This window comes from Chenopodium album, chromosome 26, assembly GCF_948465745.1.
Source record: "Chenopodium album chromosome 26, dcCheAlbu1.1, whole genome shotgun sequence".
Taxonomy (NCBI): Eukaryota; Viridiplantae; Streptophyta; class Magnoliopsida; order Caryophyllales; family Amaranthaceae; genus Chenopodium; species Chenopodium album.
In genome coordinates, this window is record NC_137859.1 from 26,754,593 (window position 1) to 26,772,952 (window position 18,360).

General features: G+C 36.3%; 1 long non-coding RNA gene and 1 pseudogene across 5 annotated transcripts; one reads left to right on the plus strand and one right to left on the minus strand.

Annotated features, from left to right (window-relative positions):
- Positions 1–512: 512 nt before the first annotated feature.
- Positions 513–5,732, plus strand: LOC145617329 (uncharacterized). Of its 4 annotated transcripts, none has more exons than XR_014107710.1 (6): positions 513–742; positions 935–1,274; positions 1,679–1,941; positions 2,072–2,208; positions 3,138–3,216; positions 5,399–5,732. It is a non-coding gene; the product is annotated as an uncharacterized LOC145617329 (long non-coding RNA). The 4 variants fall into 4 exon arrangements; XR_014107709.1 differs by having other exon boundaries at positions 935–1,100; positions 1,193–1,274; positions 3,138–5,732; XR_014107711.1 differs by having other exon boundaries at positions 935–1,100; positions 1,202–1,274; positions 3,138–5,732.
- A 1,927-nt stretch (positions 5,733–7,659) lies between these two features.
- On the minus strand, positions 7,660–13,260 carry LOC145617263 (protein FAR1-RELATED SEQUENCE 5-like; annotated as a pseudogene). Its single transcript, XR_014107692.1, has 4 exons — positions 12,598–13,260; positions 10,284–10,799; positions 8,762–9,852; positions 7,660–8,258 (listed from the first exon to the last, which is right to left on the minus strand). The product of XR_014107692.1 is annotated as a protein FAR1-RELATED SEQUENCE 5-like (transcript).
- Positions 13,261–18,360: the final 5,100 nt, after the last annotated feature.

Here is an 18,360-nt window from a genome sequence, read left to right on the forward strand (position 1 = left end):
AAAGGGTCACTATAATTATAAAAAAAGATCATTATGTTAAACTAAAAGTCAGTTTGGTAATATATAGGCCTAAGTGGTTATTTTTTTTAGTGAAACATTTTATATATTGGTCAATATGAATAATAAAGGCCACTATGTTAAAATTAGGGTAATAACGTCATATTTCAAGTTTACGATATTATTAAACGTTGTACTAGTTTTAATAAAAGTTACTATGTTAAAAATAAGGTTACTATATTAAAAATAAGGGTCACTATATTCAATATAATGTCAGTTGCGTGTGCATAGACCTCGGGTCCACAATAATATTATTGTGAACCAGGTCCATGCAAGTCTTTTTGATGCGCCTATAGTTATTCGGGAATTTTTACTTTTAGGATTTCCCTTATGAACAGTGCTCGGACGATAATGCCCCTGCCATAATATTTTTTGTTCTTACTGACTGCTTCCCTTCCCTTTTTGCCCTCATGTTTTCTCATGCCTTTTTTCTTTACTTTCCCCATTTCCTGGCTTCCTGCTCCACCATTCATTTGAGGCGATGGTGCTTTCTCTCTCCTTTGTTCACATTCTCTCCACTCATCTCTTCTACTGTGGATTCACTCTCTCTCTCTCTCCTCCTCCTCACCTCAATCTCCTCATCTTGTTCTTCTCTCTCTACCCATCAAGAATGGGGAGAAATACAGCTTGGAGCTTTTCGTGTTATGTCTACCACCAGCGATTTTCCCTCCGTCACTGCTTTTCGGTAATAAAAAAAAACTGATTATTCTTGTTGTTCAATTGATGGTTAATTACCCAACATTTGATTGCTTTTTGTTGATTGTGAAATGGGGTGGATGTGAATTTTTGTGGGTAATTGGAAACTTTGAGGTTTTTGTGGTTTAATTTAAGTTTATTTGTAATTGAATTTTTCTTGGTATCCCTCTTTAATTTGAAGCGATGTAGAATTCTACCACCACCACAACCTACGCCGCCTCAACTGGGGATAGTTGCTGAACACTGAACACACCACCACATCCGTGGATTACGGCTAGCCTATCTCAAACGGATCGAGGAACTTCAACACCTTCAACGTAAAAAATACTCCTGACCATGTTCTCAAGGTTTGCAAACTCTAATCCGCTATCGATGATTTAATTGTTTTCTTGCTGTGGTTGAATTGTTAGCAATTGATTTAATTGTGATTTTGTTGAAGCGGCAAAAGGAGTTAATTTCTCCATTACAATGGCGTTTCAAGCTGGTATGGGCTTCTTGACTCCTCCTCTTTATCTGAGCTGGTACTCTTTCTCTCTCCGCCATTTTCAATTTTGTTTTTAATTTTAATACTGATCACACCGTTTCAAGTTAATTCAAAATTCATCCTCAAGCATGATTCAATGTTTGGTTAATCGGCCTACGAATGAGCTGAATATAAAGATATTGTATTTTTTTTTTTTTCGGAAAGATATTGTATTTGGTTGTTAGGTTTAGTTGATATTTTTGCAAATACAGGGATATCATTTTGGTCCTACACTGTTTTTGCTGTAATTTTAGAATGAAAATGCTATACGTATAGTTGAGATATTTATAATCGGTCGTTTATGAACAATTGTGCGCATGAAAACACAATGCTTGGAATGTTATCTTTCTGATGGTTAGGATGGAGATTATCTTGCTGACCCTTATTCTGGTTTTTCTACAGAGGATCAAAAGTCTATTTAAATTCTCTTGACTAAGCACGACCAAATGGATTGGTGGAGATGTCTGATCAAAGGTGAGCCTGAAATTGATACGTAGAAAGTTGAACCTGAAAGCAGCAAGCTTTCTGACTTGGATCTTGAAACAAGATCAACTGTGGAGAAGTTGATGGTAAGACTACAACTGTCAACTATTCTGTCAAAATGAAGAACATTTTGATTGAACCCTTTTTCTCATCAGGAAGCAATAGTTGTCTGTTGTGAGGAGGTAAACTTAATGTAATTGATAGTAGTTTTTGTTGATTAGGATTTTATTTTAAATTTTATTTTATTTATTGATGTGGCTTTTTTAGGTGTTGTGTGATGATCAGTCTAATGAATTGCATCTGTGTTTGTAGATTCAAGATTTGCTTGTCAAGTTTATGAGCAATGTGGTGAGTTTTGACTCTGAATTGGGTGGAATCAGGTTGTTTATCGCTCTAGCGTAGGTGATGCTCACGGCATCAAGCTTCATACAGTTTTGGAAGCCATGGATGTAAGTTCTTGTTTTGTTGCATTGTAGTGAAATCTTAGTTCCCTGTATAGCATTAATAAATCGACAATGTTTAGAGCACCTGTTTTCTCTATTGAGATGCCACGGTATTAGTTTCGGCGAGCTTAAGCACAGAGTAGCATTTATCTTTGGCTGGGATGTGTTTGAACTCGATCTATTTTTGTAGAAGCATTGATACAACCTAATGCTTTTGCTATGAAACTAAACAAGAGAGGGATGAAAACTAAAAGAGAAAAAAAAAAGGGGGGGGGGGTGGGGGAAGAGAAATCCCAAATTTTGCAAAATCATAAAATTAGCATTAAGAAAATAAGAGTTTTGAGAGGGGGAGGCAGAGGTTGAGAGGTGAGTAATACGGAAGGGGGAGGGAGGGAGGAAGGAAAGTTGAGAGATAGAGTGGAGGGGGGGAGGTGAGCAAGTAGAAGGAGGCTTGCTAAAATTTATAACAATTTATGAGTGAGTAGGGAAAAAAATGTGACTATGCATAGGTTGCGAAGGATAAATAAATAAGAGTATAATTTGACTAACTACAATCAAGTACAAAGAGATCTAAAATATACAATCCATTAAAAACTAATGTGAGAAAGAGAGGAAAATGGAGCAAATGAAGAGATAGGGAGGAGGGGGAGGAGAGGATGCAGCTCACATAATAATTCCACATTGTATACCAAGATTGGGTTTGTGACGTGTAGAATTGGATCCCAAGATTATACTAACTTCCACGTTATTTTCTTAACCAAGAAACCGAACATTATATTACATCCTGAGGAAAATCCTGTCTCTTGATCAAGAGCACTGCTGGTTTATTGCTGTGAATAGTTTCACAATTCATATATTATTTTCAGTTCTCCTATTTATGTGATTATGATTTAAATTTGATGAAAATTGTGTTGGTAAATTGTTTTGTGTGTTAGGGTTTCAATAAAAGTTAACGAAGCAAAATGGATCAGATTTAGTACTCTGGGAGTGAATTGATGCTACTTATGAATACAGGTATAAATTCAAAACCCTATTCTTCATGGCTCAGGTATCTTTTTAATCTGTTAGCCTCTTTATTGTTCTTTATGTTAGCCCCTTTTCAATTGTCTGTTATCCTTTTTAACAAATCAAAACTCAGCTAACCCAAAAAAGTAACTAAAACATATAAGGTTAACATCAATATAACCTTTCCAGTACCAATATGACAAGGCATATAACAGTAATTATGACATTTCAAGGGCTAATTATATTGACAAATATTTTTTGAAATAAATGCTTCCATTGCTCTGTTATGGTTCCTTGGCAATTTTAACTGTCGCTTATTCTGGCACCAATCTAACTTTGTTTCTCTAACAAAAATAAAAGAACCAAGGCATTTCTCTATTATAATATTTTGAAGCACAGGGGTCCAAAGTCATTTTACTTCCTACAGTGTGTGTATAATGTGATTGTTCATTGCTTGTACAATTACATTGTTAATTATTGAACTACTAGGTGTGTTGATTTGATTATTAGATTAGAGCTGAGAGAAAAAGGAATTTTGTAATTTAACATTTTGTAGCCTTAGCAGTTATTTTCCCAGTGCTATCTGGTTTTAAAATTGGATTGTAAAGGGGTTGACTTTCCTACTTCATGGATACAGCCCAGACTCCTTTTTCAATCTTCGCAAAATTTAACGCATCTTAACCTGTCAAATGATGATATTTGGACATTGCGCATGGGCTTTAAGTTCATTTCTTAAATGGCATGAAAATTTGTTAGAATCTGATGAAGTTTGGGAACATTTTACTGTCTCTACGTCTGCTAGCGCTCATTCCCCCTTGTGGTTTAGTTTGTCAGAAATTTTTTTGATATACTTGCATCTTAAAGTTATACTTCGTATATACTTTCTATCATGAACTATTTGGTGAGTTTGGAGCAACCAAACTATTCATCAAGTGGACATATTAGTCCTTCTGCTAATTAGAATAGTGGGCGATTTAGTTGAAGGCTTACACATCAGTGGTTCTTAAAAATTGGATCTATAGCTCCCACTATCAACACTCCTATGTCTATTAATCTCGAGGTTTTACCAATGATGTATTCATTAACGTCTCTGCAGTATGACTTATGCTCTTTGTCATTTATAAAAACTAAGGGATTATTAGCGACTGATATTCATTAACCATGTGCATTTACTGTCAATGACCAATCTTCCATGTTATCACCTCTTTGCTTTATTTTGTTTCATTGTGAGCGGTTGTTAGTTATGAAATCAGTTAGCTGAGCTGATAAGGAATTGGCCATTTCGAAGGTCAATAGTAGGAGTTTCCTAATTTATATATGGCTACTTAAATATTAATTGCCTCTTTGCAAAATTTCAGGTTCTCACAAATTCATTCTTCTAGCGATTTAATTGATCAATCACAATGTTTCAATGGCAGAAAATTGCCTATTAATCTGGAGATTGTATTGAGTAGAAGAAATTTTATAGATTCATTGTATGGTCTTGATGAGATTAATACCCGAAACCTTATAAATGGGGAGAGACATTGCTAGATCCTTGTGTTAAAATTAAACATTGATTAGTTGTTAATGACTTTTAATGTACATGACATTTTGTCAGATTGTATTAAAAAATTGTGATGCATATCCCATTAAGTTTACGTATTTGTCTGTTAGCTTAGTGGAATTTGGGTGTCTTTGAAAATCTATAATCTGTGGGAAGAATTTACAAATGACATCAGCATACGTAAATCAAATTCGATTTCTTTGGTTCCCTTTTTTTTTTCCTTCTATTAATAAGAAAGTAGCTGATATCACCCCGTTTTTATTGTTCGGTTTGATTTTGGTAATAAAGAATGGAATTTTCCTTGTGATTGCATATGTTGATCGATCCTTTTTGCGTCTCTTGAATCTTGATGGTAATTTCTCTCTTTTTCTTCAATTATATTCATTTTTTACATTTTTGTTTTAGTTTATTGCAGTTCTCAATATAAACATCTTTTACACAACAATTGTGCTTTTGCTTATCAATTGAAAACAAGCCTTCTAGGCTATTTAGTTTACAAGTGTCTCCTCTTTAAATAATATGACATTCTGAAGGTGTTTCAAATTATGGATTATCATACGCTGATGTGTGTCTTTGCTTATGGATCATCATACTTAGCAATTTTTGACTCTTTTATCTTTTTGTTTTTTTTAATGGTGTTAAAAGATCTCCACGACCTCATGTTATTATATGGGTTTGAATTGTGATCATTGGAGTTCAAGGGATGAAGTCTGATCCTGCAAGGTGGAAGCCGAGGAAGAATTCTATGAAGACATACCCTGTCATTTAACGGATTGGACTGACTGTATTTATTTTATTTCATGTATCATAATTTGTAATCTTTTGCAAAATTTCAATTGTTTTTAGGGAATAACTGTCAACAACTTATCCATTGCTTATGTAGCAGGCTCAATTTTAGTGTTTTTAAGCTTTAAACTATTATAATTGAGTTAGCAGTTCAACTGAAGTTTCTTTATTAGAAGCAGTACAGATTGCTAAACTCTGAGCATTATTTTAGCACATATATTAACTTCCTTTGTTTTAATGGCTCTCAAAATTATGTCAAAAGAATTTTTTTACTGGGGTTCCACCTATTTTGATACATGTATGGAATAACTTTGTAATTAAATTACTTAAGAATTATTGGGACAGACTAATTTTCGTTATTGCAATGTTGAGGTTTTGGCACAATTCATAAGGTGTTTGCAATTAGTTTAGTTTTTAAAGTTTTAAACAATCATTATTGGATGCTTTAAAGTGTAATCTGATTTTAATTTTGCAAAGTTTAATTATATTTAAAGTGTAAGTGAAACGGGGGTAACCTATTAGCCAAAAGCTATTAAAGTGATGGTTAAGGATAATCTATTAACCATCAATTTATTAGCTTTGTTCATTCAGTTATGTGTCTCGAGCTACTCGGTCAGTGGATACTCGAGTTACTCAATCAGGGGTTACTTAAGGAGTTAAGTCAGGGGTTACTCAAGGAGTTAAGTCAGGGGTTACTTGAGGGTTCAGTCAAGGGTTACTTCAAGGGCTACTCAATCAGGGGTTACTTCGGGGGAAGGGGGGGGGGGGGGGGGGGCGAGGTTACTTGGTTATTGGTTACTCGAGGGGTTTAGTCATGGATTACTCGAATGGTTACACGGTGAGGGGTTACTCAAGGGGTTACTCGATAAGGAGTAACCCAATCAAGTAACCCTTGACCAAGTAACTTGAGTAACCCCAGCAACTTGAGTAACCCATGACCGACAAACTCGAGTAACCTCGGCAACTCGAGTAATCCCATACCAAGAAACTCAAGTAAGCTTTGTTGTACGATACAACAGGCTTCATACAAAAATTTGTGATTTTATAATATAAAGTATAGGTAATGGGATATATTTATTTGTTCGTATGAGAGAGAAATAACAAAAAAGAAGTGTAAATGGGGTTGGTCAAAGAGAAATAATAAAATAGTTGTGGACTCTTACCAAAGAAAGTAATGTTGCAATTATTATGAAACGGACTGTGGCGGGTTATTTTGTTAGGGGTTACCCAAGTTATTCTGAAAGGGGTTACTCGAGTTATTCGATCAGGAGTTATTTGAGGGGTTAAGACAATAGTTACTTGAGGGGTTCACTCGGTCAAGGGTTACTTGAGGGGTTACTCGATCAAAGTTACTTGAGGTGTTCAGATAGGGGTTATTCGAGGGGTTCGTTTGGTCAAGGGTTACTTATGAGGTTACTCGAGTTAATCAGTCAAAGGTTACTAGAGGGGTTACTCGGTCATGGGTTACTCGGTCATGGGTTACTCGAGCTACTCGGTCAAGGGTTACTCGAGAGGTTAGTCGGTCATGGATTACTCGAGCTACTCGATCAAGGGTTACTCGAGTTACTCTGTCAGGGGTTATTTAAAGAGTTCCATCAAGGGTTACTTCAGAGTTCTGTCAGGGGTTACTTGAGAGGTTACTCAATCAGGGGTTACTTGAGGGGGAAGGGTTACTCGGTTATGGGTTACTCGAGGGGGAAGGTCATGGATTACTCAAGGGGTTATTCAATCAGGGGTTACTTGATGGGGAGGGGTTACTCGGTTATGGGTTACTTGAGGGGTTCAGTCATGGATTACTCGAGGGGTTATTCAATCGTCAAGGGTTACTTGAGGGGTTACTCGATAAGAGGTAACTCAAGTAACCTCTGACCAGGTAACTTGAGTAACCCTAGCAACTCGAGTAACCCCGACAACTCAAGTAATCCCATACCGAGAAACTCAAGTAACCCGGCAAGTCGAGTAATCCCATACCGAGAAACTCGGGTAACCCTTGCTGCGCTGTTTATAAAGTCTAAGAGTGAATAACATCATGAACAAATAAACATGATACAATCTTTTTATACATCAATAATTTATATATGTTATCAATAAATAATAATATTAGTATACATCGGTCCAACTTAATGATACTTTACACAATAATGCAACAAACTAATTAACTTATATATATATCATACTAATAATTTATATCATGTAGGCTTAAGCAAAAAGAAACTAATTATCTTATTTATACGTCTTGCTTAAGGTTTTTTTTATAAACTTTACAAGCCGGTGCGCGCGCATTATTATAGAAAGTCAAGCACCAGATACAAGTGAAATGTAGTGAAATGTAAGTGAAATGTAGGAATATAAATGAAATGTAGTTGTACACAAAAATAGGCCCTCTAATGTCCAAAATCTTCAAAATAATTTTGAGATAGCTTCAATTGTAATTGGAAGCTGTTGCCATTGTAGAAAGTCAAGCACCGGATACAAATGGAAGGACATCCCGTGCTACCCAGTTTGGACAATTATTATAAGACCTAGTGAAGTAGCAAAGTTCACCATAGGCCGGACCATATCCAATACCTCCAACCCACCGATTTTGTGGACTTATCATGGCTCAAAACAGATTGTCCTACTTGTCCATCAGTGTTGGCCTTGGCCTTCCTAGCTCTTTTTTTCGTTGGCTTGGAATTGGAGTCGCAGGTTCATCGACATCCAAGCCATAACACTGAACCTTCACAAAAGACACAAAAATATATATAATTAATTTCTATACAAAAATAGCAAATAAGTTGCCATTTTATGTGACTTACTATACAATAATCAATTTAGAACTTGTATCCCAGGTGCACCAAAAATTGTGACCCTTAAAAGCAAGCAAGATGCCTGAGAGCACGTATCCCATTCAAATACAAGAGATAGTCCCATATATGATGCCGGCTTCTAGAATACAATCAAAATCTATTTTTTTTAAAAAATGAAACTTATTAAACTTGAAGAGCAAATAAGACTTTCTTAAACTCTCACATCTGGTACTTACTATACTAAGAAGCATATTTGAGGATGTCAAAGGCAGTCATGTGGGAAGTAAAGAAAGAGTTAATGAAAAGACAAGACTATATATAAAACAGGTGAAAGGAAAAACAAAAGGAAAAACCACTTGCACTCCATCAATTCCTTAACCTTCACAAAAGACATATATGTAGCATATAAATAGTTCAGAGCAAGTAATATTACCGGAATGCTTGATGCAGTAGCTTGAGTTTGTTGCTGCACCGAAGTAGATGCTTTCTTCCCTTTCTTTTCCGTACAGGATAGGAATCTTTTAGTCCTTGGCCTATGGGCCTTTTTCTTGCGAGAAACAGGATCCCCAACATGAGTAGGTAAGTCAGTAGACTTAGTTACTGGTGCAACCTGTGGTGTAAGGTCTATATCCTCGACACCAACAACATTACTATAACCCTCGGTGATGATATCATCACATGCCATTGCGTCCTCAGATGGCATGGCTACGTTAGCAGCATCAGTTGCTTCCATGATGGCAGCATCAATGGATTCCTCTAAATTGGAAAGTCCTTCAAGAGCCATTTCAACATACTTTTGTTGCGCTGAGGCTTTAAGACAAAGTCTCTCAAAATGAACCATCAGGCTATCAAACCTCTTCACTTCCTCTGTTTTTGATGGATCATGATAAGCCACCTTCACTCGAGTGTGACACCTTTGAACATCTTTACGCCAACGCCTTAATATATACTTCTTGGGAATTTAAGTTATGTCATTCACATCATACACCTTGAATTGATGCCTGCACATAATTCCGTGACACTCAAATAACTTACACTCACAAGCTGCCTCTTTGGTTTCAATGTTGAAATTCACCCTGTACACTCTCTTCTTGTTAATAGGAATCTCCTTCCTCTGGTCTTTAAGATAGATCCATACTCTATCTTCCACAAAGTGCTCAACAACATTATCACACAATTCTGATTTGGAAAAAACGCTGACATACAACAACCTTGCCAACTGCTCCTGAATTTCTTCAATTTTTGCATCTGTGTAGTACTTTTGAAAAACCTTCTCAAAAGGGAAACTCGTAAGGACATGTCTAACCCTCATTGCAGAGTTTGCATCAGCTTCTTTCTCCGAATTCACCCGATTCTCCATAGCATCGCAATACCTTTCTGCAAACTCATACAGACGAGTGTCGCTCTTTACATATTTATCAAAAAAGCTATTTATGCTCTCTGAGCGCTGTGTAGTCTTCATACCCGCCCAAAACAAATGCTTCATATAGGCCGGTATCCACATATGTCTTTCATCATACAACACTATAAAAAAAAAATTTAAAAAAAATAACCACATTAATGTTTCTGCTTACCTGTAGTGTGTATTAATACAGAAGTGCCAATATAGAATACATCAAGACAATTTAGAATACATCAGCACAATAACAATTCATACATCAAAATTGCAGCAACAAGAAACAGTACTGTCCTTGACCAGGGGACTACTAATGACCCTTAACAAAATTACGCAGCAGTATGTCCTAATTCTTACACTGTTAGTGACTGACTGAGACATCCTATAGAATAAACACCCAAAAAAAAAAAAAAAATTCTTGCTTTAAATTCTCAGTCTACAGCATACGAAATCAACGCAAATCAAACTTGCAATCCAGAAATAATTCAAGTGATTATAATGTTGTCCATACCTATCAATAACTATTGCATGTTAAATTAAGATGTATTTTCAGTATGACCTGTAAGCCAGTCGTCATTTACAAAACCATATGACTCCATTGCTAGCGTCCAATTAACCTCAAATTCTTCTTCGGTCAAACTGTCAATATGACATTAAGCAGAACGTCGTGGAATTCTTCATACTTCGAATACTTTCCCAATTTAGTGCCGAACTTATTAAGAATATGCCACAAACACCACCTATGCTTCGCACCGGGCATTACAATTCCCAATGCTTTTCTCATTGCCGGACACTGTCTGTCAAGAAACCACCAGGGACTTTGCCACCCATGCACTCTAGCCAATTGTTAAACAACCACACAAATGTGTCGGTGTCCTCGTGAGATACAAGGGCACATCCTAATAGTATGGTCTGACCATGATGATTGACACCAACAAAATTAGAAAATGGCAGCTTATACTCATTAGTAATGTATGTCGAGTCAAAGCACACAACATCCCCAAACTCCTCATAAGCTACCCTACTCCGGGCATCAACCCACATCACATCGGTCAACCTACCATCATCATCTAGCCTATATCACTACTAAAATTCGGCCATTTTGCGACCGTTTTTCTACGACCGTCATGAAAACGGTCGCAAAATATGAAATTTGCGACCGTTTTTAAAGCGGTCGCAGATTTGCGACCGTTTTTGGGTTATAAAACGGTCGCAAAGGTATTTAACTAATTTTTTAAAATAAAATACATGTAAAAAATAATTCAAAATAAAAATAATGTTGTTGCGACCGTTAGTAACGGTCGCAAATTTCTACAATTGCGACCGTTTGAGAGTCGGTCGCAAATTTCTACAGTCGGTCGCAAATCACTAAAATTGCGACCGTTTTAGAGTCGGTCGCAAATCACTAAAATTGCGACCGCTTATTGCCTGTCGCAAAAGATTTATTTATTTTTTAAAAAAAAGGTAATATAAAAGAGGAACATACCCTAACCCTAATAAGTGTACAGCCGCTCCACTTCCCCTCTCTCATTTTTTCATTTCTCTTTCTTCTTCTCACGCCTCTCTCCTCTTTCCTCTTCTTCTTTCCTCTTCTTCTTTCCCTGATCTACTTCCCCTTCTCCTGCTGTTTCATCCCCGATCTTTTTCCTCTATCTCTCTTCTCAGCCGACATTCTCTTCCTCCATTTTCCTTATCTCTACTCTATCTTTCTCACGCCTCTCCTCTTTCACTCTCATCTCCAAATTCTCTAAATTTCACTATCGAAAATGAAGCAAAGCACTTGAGAATTGAAGAATAATAGGCCGAAAATCGTTGCGCATTCAAGGTTTGGCTCAAATCGGAAGCTTCGCTTGTGGTATTGAAGAATAATTGAAGAATAATAGGCCGAAACGAGCCTAAGAGAAGTCAAGGTTTTTTAGATCTATTTTTTTTTTTGAAAACTTCTAGATCTGATATTTAATTTAGGTTATATTGTTGATCTAGATTTATTGTTTCTAATTTTTTATTATGTATAATTATTTTATTGTAATTTTAATTCTTAATTTTGAAAGATCAATATTATTGTTTTATTTCTGATTTGTGTTGTTTTATTGTAATTTTAATCTATAATTTTTGAAAGATCTATGTTATTGTTTTATTTTTGATTTGTGGGTAATTTTCTGTTATTTGTATAATTATTGTATAACTTTATTTCTGATTTTGTGGGTAATTTTCTTGATTTTTTTAAATTTTGTGGGCGGCGGTGGGTTGAGGTGGTTTCGGGTGAGCGGCGTTGGGTTAAGGTGGTTTCGGGTGAGCGGCGTTGGGTTAAGGTGGTTTTAGGTGAGCGGCGTTGGGTTAAGGTGGTTTTAGGTGAGCGGCGGCTGATTTACTATTTAGGGTGGGGAGTTGTGGTGGGTAAAGGTGGTTTGGGTTGGCGGTGGTGGTGGGTTAGGTGGTTTCAAGTGAGCGGCGGTGGGTTTTCGTGGTTAGGGTGGGCAGAAGTGGTGGGTAAAGGTGGTTTGGGTTGGCAGTGGTAGTGGGCAAAGGTGGTTTCGGTGGTGTGAGGGTGGATGTGAAGTACAGTAGTGTGACTTTTCTTTTTTTTGTTTTTTTTTAAATTTTAGCGACGGCTTATGGCGGTCGCTAATTCCAAAAATTGCGACCGCTGACTTACCTGTCGCAATTTTTAATTTTTGCGACTGTTTTGTAAGCAGTCGTTGAAAATAATTAAAACGGTCGCAAAAAATCTGCGACCGCCAAACGGTCGCAATAATGATTTTTTGCGACCACGTGAATAACGACCATCACCTTACGACCGTTGACGGTCGCAATTACTAATTGCGACCGTTTTTACTATAATCTGCGACCGTCAGAGACGGTCGCAATTTGGCCGAATTTTAGTAGTGTATTTGTGAAAGAAATTCTGATTATCGGCACTCATCTTATCAAAATAGGCAAGCATTGCATTTGCATCACCACCACTCATCTTAAACTTCTTCTCCTTAGCTAGAACATTCCTTAGGTCTCTTTCAAGTTATGGCCATGTTCTCAACTCCGCCCCTCTCTTTTGCCAAACTACGATGTACTTGCGTCACTTTACTCCCCGCACTGCAGTCATTAAAGAGCTTCCTCTTAACCACACTATTTATTTCATCTTGCCGAAACATTGAAATATATCTCGACTTCCGGGGAGTAGGATTGTGATTAACATGCACTACAACTGCCTTCCTAACTTCCCATGAACCATCTTGCTTACAAACTGCCCTCATTTGCTCAAGACAACCACATTTCTTCGTCTTCCTACGATTTAATTGCAAACTTAAACCACCACCATAAACCCTTTTCCCATTAACTTTTCGTCTTATGTCAGGCTGCCCAGCACATTCACATCTCCATATGTAACTCCTCAACTTAGTTTTATCACTTCTACCATTCTCAGTTTTGTAATTACCAGCTGCACGTAACACACCAAAACCTCGCTGCTTCCCGTACTGCCTCCAGAATTTGTCAGCCTCCTCCCAACTACTAAAAACCATATTTACTTCAGGGTCATTAAGTTTATCTTCAATCTGTCCTTCTTCGTTCTAAACCACACAGCGTAAAGGAGTACAAAAGCCCTCCTCCAAATGGTTCAAGTCATCTACAACTGAATCAATAGGGGTTGATCACTAGTGGAAAAAATCTCATTTGTAACACCCTATTTGTAACGGGCAGTAGTTTGCCAGTTACAAAAAACCTATTCGTAACGGGCAAAATAACGGTCCGTTACATTAAAGCTGCGGAATGGTACGGAAAATAATATTCATAACGGGCAAAATAATGCCCGTTACAAAAAAGTGTATTATTTGTAACGGGCACCAGTTGCCCGATACAAATAATTTGGTGTTTGTAACAGGCACCATTTGTCCGATACAAATAAGTTACTCCTATAGATGTTAAAAAACCCTAACTTCCTTTTCACCTCGTAGCAGCCGTCAATCTCTCTCTCTCTCTCTTCCTCCTTATAGATCTGCTTCCTTCAATGGCGAAATTGGTCTTACTTCACTCTCCTTACCTCCATCTTCTCTTTCCTCCCGCCATTGTTGAACCTCCCTTCACTTTCACCCTCAATTTCACCGCCTAATTATCGTTCTTCTGCTAACCCCTTACTTTTGAAGCCGAATCGCCGCTCTCCATGAAGGAGAAGATGAAGCAGCGGAGGTTCGAAGGTCTTCTACGCCGAACTCCACGAAGTTTTCAACAGAACGATTCCAATGTACCTTTTAGATATTTGATTTGATTTGGTTCTTTTTTATTCTTTAGCTTTTGCAATTTCATTTTGATTTTTTTTATTGTTTGGAGTTGATTAGGTGAGAAGGGAAGAAGGATTAGCCGATTAGGGAACTGAGCTCAATTTGCAGAAGAAATTTAATTGTGCAATTTCTTAGTGCGATTCTCTTCGTTATAAGCTTCTCAGAGATCTAATTTGTTAAACCTCGTTTTATTCATTGAATTTATGAATGAAATTACAATGCTATTAAATTTAATGGTTCTTATATAGCTGGAGCGTTGATTAGTAATATATTAGTTGCTTGTTAATCTGCGAAATGAGTTGAATAATTATAGAACTTGTTTATACTTGAGATCCTACAAAATGTGTCCATGAAATGGAATTAGATTATTGTATATTTTACTGACTATAAACTGCTATATAGTAGTATATAATTTTTTTGGGTAATGTGTTGCACTACTAAAATTCAGTCAAATTGCGACCGTTTTTTTACGACCGTCATATAAACGGTCGCAAAATATAATACTTGCGACCGTTTTTAAGGCGGTCGCAGATTTGCGACCGTTTTTAAGGCCGTCGCAAATTTACGACCGTTTTTAGGCTATTTAACAGTCGCAAAGGTATTTAAAAATGTCTTAAAAATAATATACATGTTAAAAATAATTCTAAATTAAATTCAATTCTGTTGCGACTGCCAAAAACGGTCGCAAATTGCGACAATTATGACCGTTATAGAAACGGTCGCAATTTGCAACCATTTGCGACCGTTTAGGGTTAATATTTTTTTCTTAAAAAATGGTATAAAAGGAGTACTAAACCAACCCTAGGCTCCCAAACCCTAACCCACACGCCGCTCATCTCATCCCTCTTCTTTCATTTCTCTCTCCTCTCTCTTTCTACTATACTTCATCAAATTCTTCCATGGCTCCATCTCCTTCTCTTTCCTTCCTCCTTCTCTTTCGTTTCTCATAATTTCTTCTCACTTCCCTGTTTGCATCTCACGCCTCTCCATTTTAGTTCTCTTTTTTTCTTCATTATTTCTAGATCTAACGTTTTGGTGTTCGTATTTTTATCAACAAACAAGGTATGGTCTTTGGATCTTCTTCAACAAACGACTTATATATGGTTTTCATGGTCAAATTCGACCTTCAAAATTCTAGATCTTGAATTTTTATGGTCGAATTCGACCATATAAACCCAAAGAGGAAGAAATTTTGGGAAAGGTATGTTGATTTTTTTCTGAAATATTTGTTTATCGTTGTTTATTTTCTATTTTTGTGGTTTAGTTTTGTTGTTTTTAATTCGTTTTTTGTGATTTTTGTTTGAGTTTTTGTTGAATTTCGTTGATTTTAATTTTTTTGTTGAATTCGTTCGAATTTTCAATAATATTGTTCATGTTTTGTTTGAATTTCGTTGATTTTGGGTTTGATTTTCAGTTTTCGTTGACGTTTGAATTTTGTTGATGTTGTTCGAATGTTGTTGATTTTGGTTTTTGTTGATTTTGTTTGAAATTTGTATAATTTATTCTTGTTGATTTTTTTTCTTAAATTTTCATTAGTTTACTTTGATTTAATAAATTTTTTGGTGTTTGATAAATCTGTAGGATATTTTGTGGTTAAGGGTTTTTTTTGGGTAGGTGGTGGACGGCGGCAGTGGTGTTGGTGGATGGAGGTCGCTTGATTGGGAACTGGCGGTGGTGGTGGTAGGTGGAGTTTGCTTGCAATGGTGGTGAGGCTGCTGCTTGGAAGTACAGGCAGTGCTCGATTTTTTTTTGTTTTTTTTAATTCTTTTAGCGATCTCCCTTAGCCGTCGCAAATACCCGTTTTTGCGACTGCTGCTTTACCGGTCGCAATTTTTTATATTTGCGACCGTCTTAGTACTTGTCGTTGAAATTTAAAAAAACGGTCGCAATTATTTTGCGACCGTCTACTGGTCGCAATTTTGTTTTTTTGCGACCATGGAAATAACGACCAGCTCTTTACGACCGTTGACGGTCGCAATTGTTTTTTGCGACCGTTTTTGCTATTTTAGGCGGTCGCAAAAACCTTAATTTTTAGTAGTGTTGATAAGCTATTTGCTAAATATATGTATATGTGAATTTTTAGAATTATATATTCTGTTTCATTCTTTGGTTGAGGATAAATTTGGCTGGTTGGTTTGAGGAATGTTTATAGTTGGAATTTTTTTAATGTGACTGATATTCTTGTATTAATTTATATATTAACTGATTTAAAGTAGTATCCTTTACCTTATAGATATCTTAAAAGCCTTTGGTTCTAATGTTTGTTACTTTAGCAAGATCGTAGTTTGATGGATTTACAACAAATTCTATGCGTCTTGCATCAAATTGAGAGCTAGGAAGGTCTATCTTGAAATGTGGTGTGATTGAGTTTTTTGCGGAGGTGCGAATAAAGTTACGAATTTGATCCAACCCCTTGTTTATGACAATGGGAACTGGCATGATCCAGGTTAAACAATTGAAAGGAGGTTAACTATATTCTCATCCCCCATTTTTTGCTGTTGATTTTGAGTTTTTATGATATATTATTGCGCATATTATGATCTATATGTTGGTATATATATATGATTAGTAGATTTTAAATCCATTTAAATTTACAACCAGAATGTACAGCAAAATATTGACTTTTTGATGCATATTCTAGCTGTACTCTTTCATCCTTGCTATTAGCACTAACTTGTTACAACATTTACTTAAATATTTCACTTGTGGTAATTGTGTAACCCTTACTTGATTTTCCTTTAGTTGTAAAATGATAACATGTTTGATTTTCCTTTATATTTCTCCTAACTAGCCTTAAATATTGTACTACAAGCTAGTTAAATGCAAACTTTTTCATGTCTAAAATGAGATGATTATTCTCATATATCTTTCCATTGACAGAAGCATGTCACGGTTATAAACTTGGCAAAGACTTCAAAATTGATTTCTGTAGGAGATCATTCCAGGCACAATGCAGATAGAGTAAGATGATTACTGATATCTATATATTGGTCTATAGAAAGTATCCTATTTTTATGCTCATTGTGAAACTAAAAATTCAACATTTACTAATCCCCTCATGATTGCAGCATTCCTCCTGAAGTTCCTGATCCACCTATCCCCAGTCCGGATATTCACAATGGCCAAGGTCCCAACCAAAGTGAAGAACATGGGAAGCCTAAAGGTAAAATTGTTCCACCATTTGAAGTCATGCATGATGCTGCTGACCATGATGTAGTGAGAAAAAGAATGAAGAGGTTTAGTGAAATTATGTAGTAGCTTTTGAATCATGTTAGGGAGTTGTTGTAAAGTCAATTTGGACATTAGTGCAAGTTGTATCTTGATTTATAATTAATTGAATTTTACATTTACTATTATTGAAAATTAATAATAAAAATAATAATAATTATTATTATTAAAGATTTGGCATCATAGAAGATTACCAGGTAGCAGGTATCCCCTACTACTTTTTTTTTTTTAAACTTGGCTTCAATTGCATTTGTAACGGGCGGTTAAAATGCCCGTTACGAATAACCCGTTTTTGGAACGGACAGTTACCAGTTATTTGTAACGGACATTTTAACTGCCCGTTACAAATAACGGGGTTATTCGTAACGGAAATTTTAACTGCCCGTTACGAATAACGGTGCCCGTTACGAATAACCCGTTATTGCGCTACCCGTTACGAATAACATAGTCTATCCGTAACGGTCGTATTCGTAACGCCCCTTGCCCGTTACGGATGGGCTGTTTTTGCCCGTTACGGATAGCTATTTTTCCACTAGTGGATAACAACTCCACCTGCCAAATAAACACATTACAGCTCTAATGAGGAAGTCCCAATGGTAAACATCAGGTAATTAAGTTATAATCAAGCAAATTTCTAATTTTTAGGAACTGAACAACTTTGTCAGTTCTTTGCTATAGAAGTAGTAATGTGTTTTAAAAATTTATTGCAGTTGAGTCTTGAGGCAAAGCGTTGGCCTTACACCTTTGTAGTTTCGGATGATTACCTCAGCTTAGTGTTTTGTGTCATGCATTATTTTTGGTTACTATATATAATTTCTGTACTCCAATTCACATATATAATTTCTATACTCCAATTCACTTGATTTAAAATGATGTACATGTATTAAGAATGCCCACAAAACAACTTTGACATGTTAGAACATAAAAAACATAGAGGCACAAAACTAATTTTACCTCCTGAATCTGTCCTTCAGTCTCAACCACACATCGAACAGGAGTACAAAAGCCCTCCTCCAAACCATGCTCCGAATGGTTGAAAGCATCATCAATTAAAGCAATAGGGGTTGATAACAACACCACCTGCCAAAACGACACATAACATTCAACTTTAAATGCTCTATCAAACTGCCCACA